Below are 14,176 nucleotides of genomic sequence, written 5' to 3' on the forward strand. Positions count from 1 at the left end.
TCAAAGTTATCTGTTGAGTGAAATAAAAGAAAGAGCTTTTAAAGAATAAGGAAGCATCTACTCTCGCCCCGTTTGACGAGCCTATTTTGTGGCACTTTGTCAAACGCCTTTTGAAAGGCCATATACACAACATCAACCACATTGCCCTCATCGGCCCTCTCTGTTAACACATCACAAAACTCAATCATGATTTGCCTTTAACAAATCCACAGTGGCTTTCTATTATCAATACACACTTGTTCAAATGATTATTAATATTGTCCCAGATTAACATTTCCAAAAGCTTCCCACCTCCATGGTTAAACTGACTGGCCTGTAGTTGCTGGGTTTATCCTTACACTCTTTTTTTAACAATGGTGTAACATCTGTAATTCTCCAGTCCTCTGGCACCAAACTCTGTATCTAAGGAGGATGAAAGATTATGACCAGGACCTCTGCAATTTACATCCTTACTTCCCTCAACAACCTAAGATGCATCCCATTCGGACCAGGTGACTTATCTACATTAAGTACAGCTAGCCTTTCTAGTACCTCTTCTTTATCAATTTTCACCCCATCCAGTATCTCAACTACCTCCCCTTTTACTGTGACTTTGGCAGCATTTCCTTCCTCGGTAAAGACAGACGCAAAGTATTTATTTAGGACATCTGCCTCCATGCGAAGATGTCCATTTTGGTCCCTGTTCAGTCTTACCTCTCCTCTTACTATCTGTTTACTATTTATATGCCGATTGAAGATTTTAATGAGTTGATGAAGGGATCGAGTGTAATGTATCCAGGTTTGCTGATGATACAAAGCTAGGTGGGAAAGTAAGCTGTGAGGAGGACACATGGAGTCTGCAAAGGGATACATACAGGTTAAGTGAGTGGGCAAGAAGGTGGCAGTTGGAGTATAATGTGGTGAAATATGAGGTTATTCACTTTGGTAGAAAGAACAGAAAAACAGAATATTTTTTAAATGGCGAGAAACTGTTAAATGTTGATGTCCAGAGAGACTTGGGTGTCCTGGACGCCTGAACTCCAGGTTGTGCTAACCTAGTATAACATACATAACCTGATGACGGAGAAAGGCTAAATAAACATTAAGACATTAAAAAATCCTTCGTGGTTGCTGAGAGTCCGCAATGTGGGATGATTTAGGACCATGAGTTAAGATCACTGGTGCTTACGCACAGAACAATGCAGCCGAATCGCATAAAGATAGGGCATGCTCCCTTCTCAAATGTTAGAGCTCTCAATAGGGGACAGTCAGAAGCCCATTGCCACAGGCAGTCGGCAAAGGTCAGGTCTGATCTACCTGGATTCGCAGACAGGTCAGGTTGTGTTGATTGCTTGTCATTAATGTAATCTGTAGACAGTTGTATTATAACTATAATACCGTTGAATGTAATGTTGAAGACAGCTGGAGTGCAACTCTGTTGTTTGTCAATCTATTAAATTTGCTATTTTTTAACCACTCGGGCTAAAATCAAGCGGAAGTTATTGTTGATGGATTAACAACCCATAGTTTCGACAGTAACGGGAGAAATCCGTGAACAAACATTCACTTTATACAAAACATCACACCCATAATTTATATTTTCACACGTTCTTTTTTTGCAGTTCTGAACAAAATTCAAACATGGAAAGTCTCAGTGTTTTTCAGAAGATTCCCGTCCTGTTATGTATCTTGAGCAGTTTCCAACATCCTTTGCCTGTGATGTGATAATTCTGGGTGCAGGATGAATGTAATTGGATTTGCTGCAGTCATAAGAACATAAGAAATAGGAGCAGGAGTAGGCCAATCGGCCCCTCGAGCCTGCTCCGCCATTCAATAAGATCATGGCTGATCTGATTCTAACCTCAAATCTAAATTCATGTCCAATTTCCTGCCCGCTCCCCGTAACCACTAATTCCCTTTACTTCCAGGAAACTGTCTATTTCTGTTTTAAATTTATTTTACTGACAGCAGGCGATGGAAGCGAGCGCCGTGCTACCGCTGACGGGTGAAGGCAACTTCTGATGCTGCCTGACATCCGATAAAAGTGGGCGGGGATTTGAAAGCCAGCCCATTCCGCCAATATTGGAGAAATAAAGCGGTGCTTGATAAACATTCATATAAACAAACACCCATAACAGTATCCCGACCGCGTGGCGCAACGGTAGCGCGTATTACTCCCGATCCGAAAGTTGTGTGTTTAAATCACGTCAGTGTTGCACTTTTTCCTAAGATATGGTTTGATTTATTCCGCAATTAATGTTTTCTTTGCGTCTTCACAATGAACAGAACCCTGCTCTAAAGTCTGCCTCTGGTTCCCCCGTGTCAGGGAGGGAAGCACCTGATGCCCTCATTTATTTAATGTGACAAACACAAGACAAACACACGTCTTCGTTCAAAAACCACCCTGCAGGTGACAACATAGTGAGATAAACACAGGGCAGAGATGCAGACAGTATACGGAAAAACCGGGAAATAGACAAGAGAAAAAGATTGACGCTTTGTTATCAGAAAATTCTCTGAACCTCCACGGTCAATGAAAGGGCTTTTGTTGGTCGGTTTCCCATTGCACCTTCGAATTCAGGAGAACTTGGTAGATGATTGGTTAGTTTCCCCTGTCCCCCACCAGCGGAAAAGATTTGTCGATCTCTCCCTACCAACTGCATTCAAAAGCCACTCTGTCCAAAGTCAACATATCCTTCCTGATTAAAAGGGATTAAAACTTGAAATGAGCGTCATTGTGGATCAGTTTTCTATCACTCAAAGTTATCTGTTTAATGAAGTAAAAGATGCAGCTTTTAAAGAATAAGGGAGGAGCCACTGTCTCCCTTTTTGGCAGGAGAAGAAAATCGGTCGGGATGTTTATGGAGACCAAGTTCCAACATAATGCTTCTGCCTGGGATTGAACCAGGGACTTTTCGCGTGTAAAGCGAACGTGATAACCGCTACACTACCAAAAGCGATGACCGTACACTCAACACAATCGGTAACTGAATGGTATCCTCTCTCTGCTCTTACTTGGCATGTGTTGTTTCAAGTACAAGAGATACAGACAGTGGCTGCTTCACTTTTTCTTTAAGAACTCTTCCTTTTACTTCAATAAACAGATAACTTTGAGCAAGAGAAAACTGATCTACAGCGACACTCATTGCGAGAGCATAAGATCTCAGGGTGGTGGGTTTGAGCCCCACGTTGGGCGAGTACCGCTTGAAACTTTTATGCTGCTTCCACCGGTGAGCCCCAGCTCTGACTCCCCCCGCCGTCTCACCGCGCACGAAAGGGGCCGCGCCCGGCCTGAATCTCTCCAATTAGGTTTCCACCCCTGTCGCAGCATGAAATGGTCCTTATCAAAGTCACAAATGATACCCGATGTGACTTCCACCATGATAAACTATCCCTCCTCATCCTTCTCAAGTACAATATCTCACGGTGCTGTTATGCTGTTCGACTAGTTTCCTCTCTCTGCTCTTATTTGGAATGTGTTGCTTTTCCATCCGACATCACTTGGTATCATCGTATTATGTTCGTCCACAAGAGGAGACCATTCGGCCCATCGTGCCTGTGCCGGGTCAAACGCACGGATTCGTTCAAAATTCGTTCAAAGAGAAATAGATTGAGTGCTTTGTTATCAGAAAATTGCCTCAACCCCCACAGTCTACAGCTTTCCTCCTCGCTATCAACCACACGGCCTATTTTTGTGTCACCCGCAAATTTCTTCATCATGCCCCCTTCCTTGAATTCCAAATCGTTAATGTATCCCACAAAAAGCAAAGGACCGAGTTACGAGCCCTGCGGCACCCCACTGGAAACAGCCTTCCAGCCGCAAAAACACCCGTCGACCATTCCCCTTTGCTTCCTGCCACTGAGCCAATTTTGGATCCAACAAGCTGAATTGCCTTGGATCCCATGGGCCTTTACTTTTTGACCAATCTGCTATGTGGGAACTTTTCAAAAGACTTGCTAAAATCCATGCAGACTACATCAATTGCGCTACCCTCATCGATCCTCCTTATCACCTCCTCGAAAAATTCAATCAAGTTAGTCAGACACGACCTCCCCTGAACAAATCTGTGCTGACTGTCCTTGATGAGTCCATGCCTTTCCAAGTGACAATTTATCCTGTCCCTCAGAATTGATCCCAATAATTTGGAAATGGAGTCTTCTGCTTGCTGCAATAACAGATAAGGCGGCAATGTGATTTCAAGCCCGGCTCGCTCAGCCGGTAGAGCCTGAGGCTTTTAACCTTCGGGTCGTGGGTTCGAGTCCCACTTTGGGGGCGTGACGTTCTAAACTTTTATGCTGCCTTCACTGGCAAACTTCTGTTTTTTTGTGAAAAAGCAATTGAAACGTTCATTCTGGAATTATCCAGTCTCATGTGAGCGGTGAAAGAAACAGTGACTCCGGTGTGATGTGAACACGCAGCCTTTTGATCTGGAGTCACACCTTTGCATCACGCACTCTGAAGACAAGATCCTGAATGTTTTTATATATATGAATGTTTCTCAAACACCGTTTCATTTATCCTACTTTGTTTGAATAGATCGGGCTTACCAAATCTCCGCCAGGTCCCACCGGGTGTGAGAGAGTGTTAGAAGCAGCCTTCTCCCCCAATGTCACATTGGCTTTCATCGCCTGCTCCCAGTGGACTGCAATAACAGGTCTGGGAGATATGGACTTTGTTCACATTTAATTAGCAGTGTGAATCGTTAAATATTTACGCATTTTTCATGGAACAAGGTTTCAAAATGTTTCGACCCGGTTTTGAACCGAGGACTTTTCGCGTGTTAGGCGAACATAACAAACACTACACTACGGAAACGCGATGGTGGAAACTTCGTGTTAGGGACATAACCCCTCAGCCGAACTAATTTCCGTTTTCCTGTCCAGGAGCTCATTTCACAGGGATTCATTCACTGCGCTGTATTTCGGAAAGCTGCAGAGAAGGATCGGCGGCGATGGTCAGGCCGCGAATCCCAGAGCATCGCGTCCACACAAACATTTCACTTTTTTTTTCAAGATCCTGTTGTCCGACTGCAGTGTAAATTATGGCGTGTCAGGCATGCTCAGATGACATTGTTCACAGAGTGTTTTCTTGCAGCCAAATCACACATTAGAAAACTTGAAATGAGATAAAGAGATCGGAGCCATGAAAAGGCTTCCAGTTACTGCAGGTCAGGAATTAAAACCTGGCATCGGTTTCAGCGCTATCAAAATGAGGCAATCAATCCAAAAGTGGGAAAAAAAGGAGCAATTTTTTTTCTGGGTGGGCTCAAATCATCAACCTTTTGGTGACCAGCCGAATGCGCAAACCGATTGCGCAACAGAGACCAAACGATATTTTTTCTTGCAAGATACGCTGAAGCAGTGTGTCACCGAGCCAAAGTTTAATGTTGCAGCCACAGAAATGCAATTGTCCACTATCAGTGTTACTTTTCCAGAAATAAAGGATGGGGCATTGTTTGTGGAAACATGGAAACGGTCTGGGCTCTCCTTTATTCGCCTCTGATTCCGTTTCCAAAAGCGTATCTACAGATTCACAAAGCTGTTTATCATTTCGGTTCCTTTCGATTTGTCCACCTCCTGACTGGCTATAATTTGCAAACGCAGTTGCAACCATCCGCCTTGCATCGTGTCCAGGGATGGGTTATGTGGAGAGATTGGAGAAGCTGGGATTGTTCTCCTTAGAGCAGAAAAAGTTTAAGGGGAGATTTAATAGAGGTGTTCAAAATAATGAGGAAATTGTGATAGAATGGATGGGAAGACGCTGTTTTCATTGGCAGGAGGGTCGATAACGAAAGGATACAACAACAACAATCTGAATTTATAAAGCGCCTTTAACGTAGTAAAATGTCACAAGGCGCTTTCACAGGAGCGTTATTAAACAAAACTTGACACAAAGGAGATATTGGGACAGGTGACCAAAAGCTTAGTCGAAGAGGTAGGTTTTAAAGTATGTGTTAAAGGAGAGAGAGGCGGAGAGGTTTAGGGAGGGAATTCCAGAGCTTAGGGCCTCGGGAGCTGAAGGCACGGTCGCCAATGGTGGAGTGATTAAAATCGGGGATGCGCAAGAGGCCAGAATTGGAGGAGCGCAGCGATCTTTTTTTTCAATTTGTTCATGGGATGTGGGCGTCGCTGGCAAGGACAGCATTTATTGCCCATTCCTAATTCCCCTTGATAAGGTGGTGGGCAGCTGCCTTCTTGAACCGCTGCAGTCCGTGTCGCGAAGGCTCTCCCACAGTGTTGTGTGGCAGGGAGTTCCAGGATTTTGACCCAGCCACGATGAAGGAACGGCCAATATATTTCCAAGTCTGGATGGTGTGTGACTTGGAGGGGAATGTGAAGGTGGTGTTGTTCCCATGTGCCTGCTGCCCTTGTCCTTCTAGGTTTCAGAGGTCGCAGGTTTGGGAGGTGCTGTCGTAGAAGCCTTGGCGAGTTGCTGCAGTGCATGGTACACACTGCAGCCACAGTGCGCCAGTGGTGACTGGAGTGAATGTTTAGGGTGGTGGATGAGGTGCCAATCAAGCGGGCTGCTTTGTCCTGGATGGTGTCGAGCTTCTTGAGTGTTGTTGGAGCTGCACTCATTCAGGCAAGTGGAGGGTATTCCATCACACTCCTGACTTGTGCCTTGTGGATGGTGGAAAAGCTTTGGGGAGTCAGGAGGTGAGTCACTCGCCGCAGAATACCCAGCCTCTGACCTGCTCTTTTAGCCACATGATCTCGGAGGGTTGTAGGGCTGGAGGAGGTTACAGAGATAAGGAGAGGCGAGGGCATTGTGGGATTTGAAAGCAAGGATTAGAATTTTAAAATCGAGGCGTTCCGGCACAGGGGGTTTGACTGGAACGTCACACCGCCCCTCCCATGTTTACTTCTACAAACGGACATTGGGACAGAGATTGGACGGATTTTTCTGTGTCTCACCCGGGGCCGTTGAATCTCCCGCAGTCCCCCCGGTCACCAACTCACCCAGTTTGTAAATTTAATCCGGAACAAGTGCCTCGCAAAGGGCAAGAGATGAAGGCAAGGCTGGAACCTCTGACAAAAAAATCTCTTCCCCACCAGCGAGGTTTATGTACCTGAATCGCTAACTCTTCTTTCCAAGTTTTGACATTCATTGGACGCTGCGCGGCACCGACAGACTTGTCTCTTGCACTCACAGTGAAGCGGATGGCCGTTTACACTCGCACGCCATCAATTGTGATCTCAAGAAAAAGGTGGCGGAGAAATTCTCCATTTCAACGCGGCAACAGTGCCGGGGAAAATGGAGCTCTGGGGTCCGCTGACGAGTGCAGCGTAAAAGTTGAAACTGGCACCCACGATCCTGAGGTGAATGCTCGACGGACTGAGCTCGCCAAGTCTGAGGAAACTGTTACTTCCTTGTCTGTTGTTGCAGCGATCCGGCTGTTGGCTCCGCTCCAAGGATTCAGTTTGTTCTGCAAACCATGAAACAGGTTCTCCTGAATTCCATGGTGCAGAAGGCAATCGAGTAACAAATCGAGCAATGTATTCCGCTCAATCATTGATAATTCCATTCAGATCTTCTGCTTTTCATCTGCACTTCCCCCCAAACATTCCAATTCATTTTGCTCAGTACTTGTTGCGCTTGTTTAATATTTTGTTCGCCGGTTTTGCCAGATTAAATATTTCATTTCAATTATCAACGACAGGGAGCGATGAACATCACTTGTAAAATTCCCTCTGGTCCATAAATGTGTCAGAATCAAGCACCCGGGCGTTCAAGCACCAACCAACTGAACTAAGACGTTTCACTCACTTGTCCCAACACCTGCTGGGCCTCAACTTGCTCACCGCTATCAGTAGTTTATTTTTCAAATGACGCTTCCCTCCCTGACACCGCAGAACTAGTGAGCAAAGTTCCGTTTATTGTTAAAAAGCAAAGAAAACACTAATTCCGAAGTTATTGAGGCCCATATGAATGGGAAGATAAACAGCAACCTCGACGTGATTTAAACACGCAGATTTTCTAATATTGCAATTAGACGCGCTAGCGTTGCGCCACGACGTCTGCTAACGGTGCATATTATATATGTACATATACTTATGTATACTTATACATATATGTTTGATGCAGTGTCCCCTCGTGGTTGGGAATAGTTCGTTGCACAAAAATAATTCAAGTCTGTGAGTCACTTAATGTTTTTTTTAATCACCATTAATAAACCTGCAACGTTCTGTTGCACACCGAAGGAAATGCTGAATTGTTTGCCAAGTGACAATTAAACCGTTAATAAATCTTTGTGTTTTGCTTGTCAGGAACTTCTATCCCACCCCATTTTACATACTGTATTTTAGGAGTCTGCTTAAAAATGTTTAGTGCTTATTATACCAGGAATTTGGTGCAGCCGCTGTTAAATTTAAAAAGGTTTGTAGCCCCTTTCACGCTGGAAGAAACTCGACCCTGGAATTTTGTGGGGAGAAAATCCCAACAAAATGCTTCCCTCCGAGATCAAATCGGGGACTTTCTGCGTGTAACTGGTGAACATGATAACCGCTACACGACACTTCAGGTCTGAAGGATGTGTGTGGGGAAAACATGAACTGCTGATTCTCTTTACACTGACTCTTTTCACGAACATTTCATCGATCGAAACTACACAAGTCACAGGGAAAAAAATTCAAACTCCCGAATTAGCCCCAAAATCTACCGATCTCAGTTTTGAAATTTTCATTTGACCCCCAACCTCAACAGCTTTTTGGGGGAGAAAGTTCCAGATTTCCACTCCCCTTTGTGTGAAGAAATGCTTCCAGACATCACCCCTGAAAGGCCTTGCTCGAATTTTAAGTTTACGCCCTCTTGTTCTGGACTCCCCCACCAGAGGAAATAGTCTCCATCTGCCCTGTCAAATCCTTTCATCATCTTAAACACCTCAATTAGATCACCCCTTAATATTCGATACTCAAGGGAATGCAAGTCTCGACGATGCAACCTGTCCTCAGAATTGCTTATCAAGGATAGCCACCAAAAAGGGTTTTACGATGGCTGGCTCTTGAGTGCCTTGCTCCCTAGCAGTGGGATCGTTGGTCTCGGAGTAAGATTCTTGCTTCGGCGTTGTTAATTCAAATATGTGAGAAGTCCCGGGTTCATAATCCCCGAGGAGCGCTTACTTTACTTTTGAAATTGAACTTCCAAAGAGGGAAAGTCCCCAAATCACCCCACATGAGTGAAACACAAACTATATTTCATACTATTACCGAACACAACTGCCCAACTTGGTTCTGATGAAAGGTCATTGACCTGAAACGTTAACTCGGTTTCTCTCTCCACAGATGCTGCCCGACCTGCTGAGGGATTCCAGCATTTTCTCTGCTATTAGAGTATCACTTCACTTCGCACCTTACCAATCTCTTCAAAGAGATGTAGCCTTGTCGTGCAAACCTGCTCCTTCCACAGAGCTAGGTGTTCTGCTTCAGGCATTAATTATAACTATAACTTTAGAACTTCTTAGATAAAACATATGGCCTTGCCCATTGACCAGATAGCAGAATGGTGTTTATCTCTCACCAGTACAGCCCTTTCCCGCTGCGTCAGCTGGGAATGATACGGAGCAATCCTACAGATCTCACAGCTCTCCTGCTTCCCTGTGAAGCTGGTAAGACGAATAGCACACAATGTTTTCTGACACACATACACACCAGCTCTGAATGATTTAAAGGCCTTGTTATGATTGTCAGAGAATTGTTTCTATCAAAAGAATCATTAAACTTACGAGTATTATGATATCAGCTACAATCCAAGAGTTTCTGGACATCAGAATCTACTAGTCTCTATATTAATCATATGCAAGCATAAAACATTAAGCAAATCTGTTTTATGATTGTAGTTTCATTCTCCTAACAGAGATTTATACTTCCTTCCTTAAGAGGCAAAAGCTAAAAGTTAATATTACCACAATATAAAGACTAACTATTTCCTTACAATACAGATACCACAAACTAATACAACGCCTCAAACTGATAGAGCTTCTCAAACTAACACAGTACCTCAAACTAAAACAGTACCTCAAACCGATACAGTACCTCAAATTAGTACAGCATCTTAAACTAATACAGCACCTCAAAACTAATCATTAACTGAAATATCAAAGTCTGAACAGAACAAGCAGGTTAACCTTGACAGGCGGTGGGTCTGTTGAGAGGATATTAAGCTGCAGGAGAAAGTCATAGAGTCATAGAGTCATAGAGTTATACAGCACGGATAGAGGCCCTTCGGCCCATCGTGTCCGCGCCGGCCATCAGCCCTGTCTACTCTAATCCCATATTCCAGCATTTGGTCCATAGCCTTGTATGCTATGGCACTTCAAGTGCTCATCCCAATGCTTCTTGAATGTTGTGAGGGTTCCTGCCTCCACAACCCTTTCAGGCAGTGAGTTCCAGACTCCAACCACCCTCTGGGTGAAAAAGTTCTTTCTCAAATCCCCTCTAAACCTCCCGCCTTTTACCTTGAATCTATGTCCCCTTGTTATAGAACCCTCAACGAAGGGAAAAAGCTCCTTAGTATCCATCCTATCTGTGCCCCTCATAATTTTGTACACCTCAATCATGTCCCCCCTCAGCCTCCTCTGCTCCAAGGAAAACAAACCCAATCTTCCCAGTCTCTCTTCATAGCTGAAGCGCTCCAGCCCTGGTAACATCCTGGTGAATCTCCTCTGCACCCTCTCCAAAGCGATCACATCCTTCCTGTAGTGTGGCGACCAGAACTGCACACAGTACTCCAGCTGTGGCCTAACCAGTGTTTTATACAGCTCCATCATAACCTCCTTGCTCTTATATTCTATGCCTCGGCTAATAAAGGCAAGTATCCCATATGCCTTCTTTACCACCTTATCTACCTGTTCCGCCGCCTTCAGGGATCTGTGAACTTGCACACCAAGATCCCTCTGACCCTCTGTCTTGCCTAGGGTCCTCCCATTCATTGTGTATTCCCTTGCCTTGTTAGTCCCTCCAAAGTGCATCACCTCGCACTTTTCCCGTTCAGGAACTGCAGTTGTATTCAATTAATTTCGAGCCTTTCCTCAACATTAGAGCAGAGAAACACATGATACGTAATATCAGCGCAGGGCCTTCCATGGTCGGCCTAATTCAGTACAACATCCCCAGTTCATTCAGTCTGAAGCTCATCACGAGATGCCTTTCAAGTAATCTTTGCTGATTTGTTGCAGTTCAGTTTGGGTTTAAATGGAGTTGATTCTTTAACAGCATGACTTTATTGGAGCGAGGGGTATTTGAGTTTGTACCGGGCAATTTGCAGCTGCCCATTGCTAATTGATCTTCAACTGACTCAATACATTTCAATTAAACTATCACAAAAAGACGGACTGTTCCTGCACCCAATCCCAGCCCCCTCCCCCCACTCCATATTCCAACTTACTCCAATTCTCCGTCGCTACTTCTGCCAATCTCTAACACTGTCTCCATTTATAAATCTGTCCAGCGTGCTCTCTTTCTACTAATTTTTTGTTTCTTTGTCTCTTTCAAATATATCCATTGCTATTACAACCTTATTACAAATCAATTTCAATCTCCTTCGACCGATTCGTATGTATTGTTGTCTTTCCACTGCTTTAAATGTATCTATCTATCTATCTATCTATATATATCTATCTATCTATATATCTCTATCTATATTTCTCTATCTATCTATCTATCTATCTATCTATCTATCTATCAATTATCTATCTATCCATATATATCTCCATACATCTATCTATATATATATATAATCTCTATCTATACCTCTCTATCTATCTATCTATCTATCTATCTATCTATCTATCTATCAATTATCTATCTATCCATATATATCTCCATACATCTATCTATATATATATATAATCTCTATCTATACCTCTCTATCTATCTATCTATCTATCTATCTCTCGCTACATATGTCTCCATCTATCTATCTATCTCTCTATCTATCCATCCACCTACCTTTATCTCCCTATCTCTCCAAATCTGTTTCTCTCTTCACCTGTTTATTGCTCTTTTCTCTGTTGTTGTTTCTCTATCGCTTTCTGTCTCTCCTCCTTCATTAGTCAAGTTTTTAAATAACTTTCTAACCTTTATCAAAAAATGCAATTTTAAAGCATGAGCACGAGGTGAATTAGCAAATTCTAATTCTCTAATCTCAAACCAAATATTTGCAAGCGAGATATTAAAGTTCAAAGGGAAGGTAAAGGTCGAGTCTGGTCGCTCAGCCGCCTGTTTATGAGAGAAAATATTAACTTACAGCGAAACGTACATTTCAGGAGCCCCGGTTTTTAATAAATCAATCATTTGCTCTGTACAACTTTCGACGACGAAAACATGTAATAACTTTTAAAGAAACCCCCAATGTAATGAATGTTTAATAAGCATTTCACTGGTGTAGTGTTTTATTCCAAAGGAGCGTTTATTTAAACGAAAATGTAGTTGTGATCTGAAGATCGTCAATAAATTAGCCGCCTTCACAGGGAACACTTAAATTGATAAAATACATTTTTACATAAAGGTTTACAATGTACATTTTCGAATATTTCACCTCTTGAATTTAGGTTCTATCGAACAGAGAAAAATACTTAAACCAATTATTTATCACATATTCAATATTAATTTGCATTTTTTTCATATACTGATTTATTTTAAGGAAGTGATGTGGGCTGTATCAGCCGTGCAAGGAAACGAAATGAAAGCGATATCCGGACACACACACACACACAGACCCACACAAATACACAGACACAGGCACACACACACACAGACCCATACAAATACACAGAGACACACACACACACAGACCTATACAAATACACAGACACACACAAAGACAAATACAAATACACAGAGACACAGGCACACACATGCAGACCCATACAAATACACAGACCCATACAAATACACAGACCCATACAAATACACAGACACAGGCACCCACACACAGACCCATACTAATACACAGACACAGGCACACACAGACCCACACAAATACACAGAGAGAGACACACACAGACTCATACAAATACACAGACAGACAGACACACAGACCCATACAAATACACACACACACACAGACCCATACAAATATACAGAGACACAGGCACACACAGACCCATACAAATACACAGACACGCGCACACACACACACACACAGACCCGTACAAGTACACAGTGACGTTAAAGCCGCGATATTAATGCGGGTTGTTGTGTCCATATATGCAGCCATTGGGAATGATTTTTCTATATGTTTCTGCAGAATTGCTGCGATCAATTCTAACAGAGATATGTAATTGATTTGCCGCAGGCCACCTGTATTTGTGTTACTAATGATTCCCGCATCCGGTACCATTCATCGCAATCAGCCTTTTGGAGATCTCTCCTCTCCCAACCACGAGCTGCGATTTCAAAATAACAGCAATGAGGCCTGCGACATCTCAGCACCACAAGTTTACATTATCAAAATGTATGTACCCTACGCGACATTGAAAGATCGGAAGGATGTCACACAAACCAGATAAAGGTAATGTAACTGTTTGCGTTCGTGATCGCTGTTATTCGTGCAGAAGACGTGGGACACACTGGACTATCAGAGGATGTTCCTTGAGGAAGGAATGACTTGAGGCTGATGAAGTAGATTATGAACGATCTATGGAGCAGCGGCATCGACTAGGTTTCCTTGAATTTCTCTTTACTTTGCTGTTCTGAAGACGGACGTCCCCTACCTATACCCGACCCCACGGGCTGAGCTTTGGAAACTCGTTAATCTTCATGGCTGAGTCTGGAAAACATGTGCCGTTACGACAAAGAGCCCCCGCGGCTCTAGAAGTGGATTTGATCGTGAACTCGTCCATCTTCTGCACACACACACAAATGAACAAACACACACACACGCACAAATACACACACAAACACACACACATGAACAAACACACACAAACACAAACACACACGCGCATACACACTTTACGTGATGAAAGGATTGCAGTGAGAAGCAATATAACGAACTGCCTTTTCATTGTTCAGTCACCCAGTGTTCACTCCCTAAAAACGACCTCCCCCCAATCCTCTGTTGGTAAATTAACCGGCAATTATGAACCAGGTCAAGAGGTCCGCGACTCAGCTCTTTGGCCTTTGCCCCCAACTGACATGGCGGAAGGAACAGTACGATTGCCTTCATTGTCGAATGAAGGCCGAAGTATCATAGAAT

The 14,176-nt window shown here is 43.5% G+C and overlaps 1 non-coding gene across 1 annotated transcript; it reads right to left on the reverse strand.

Annotated features, from left to right (window-relative positions):
* Positions 1-2,863: 2,863 nt before the first annotated feature.
* trnav-uac (transfer RNA valine (anticodon UAC)) lies at positions 2,864-2,937 on the reverse strand. The gene has a single exon. It is a non-coding gene; the product is annotated as a tRNA-Val (tRNA).
* Between the last annotated feature and the right edge of the window lie 11,239 nt (positions 2,938-14,176).

Source organism: Heptranchias perlo, chromosome 32 (assembly GCF_035084215.1).
Source record: "Heptranchias perlo isolate sHepPer1 chromosome 32, sHepPer1.hap1, whole genome shotgun sequence".
NCBI lineage: Eukaryota > Metazoa > Chordata > Chondrichthyes > Hexanchiformes > Hexanchidae > Heptranchias > Heptranchias perlo.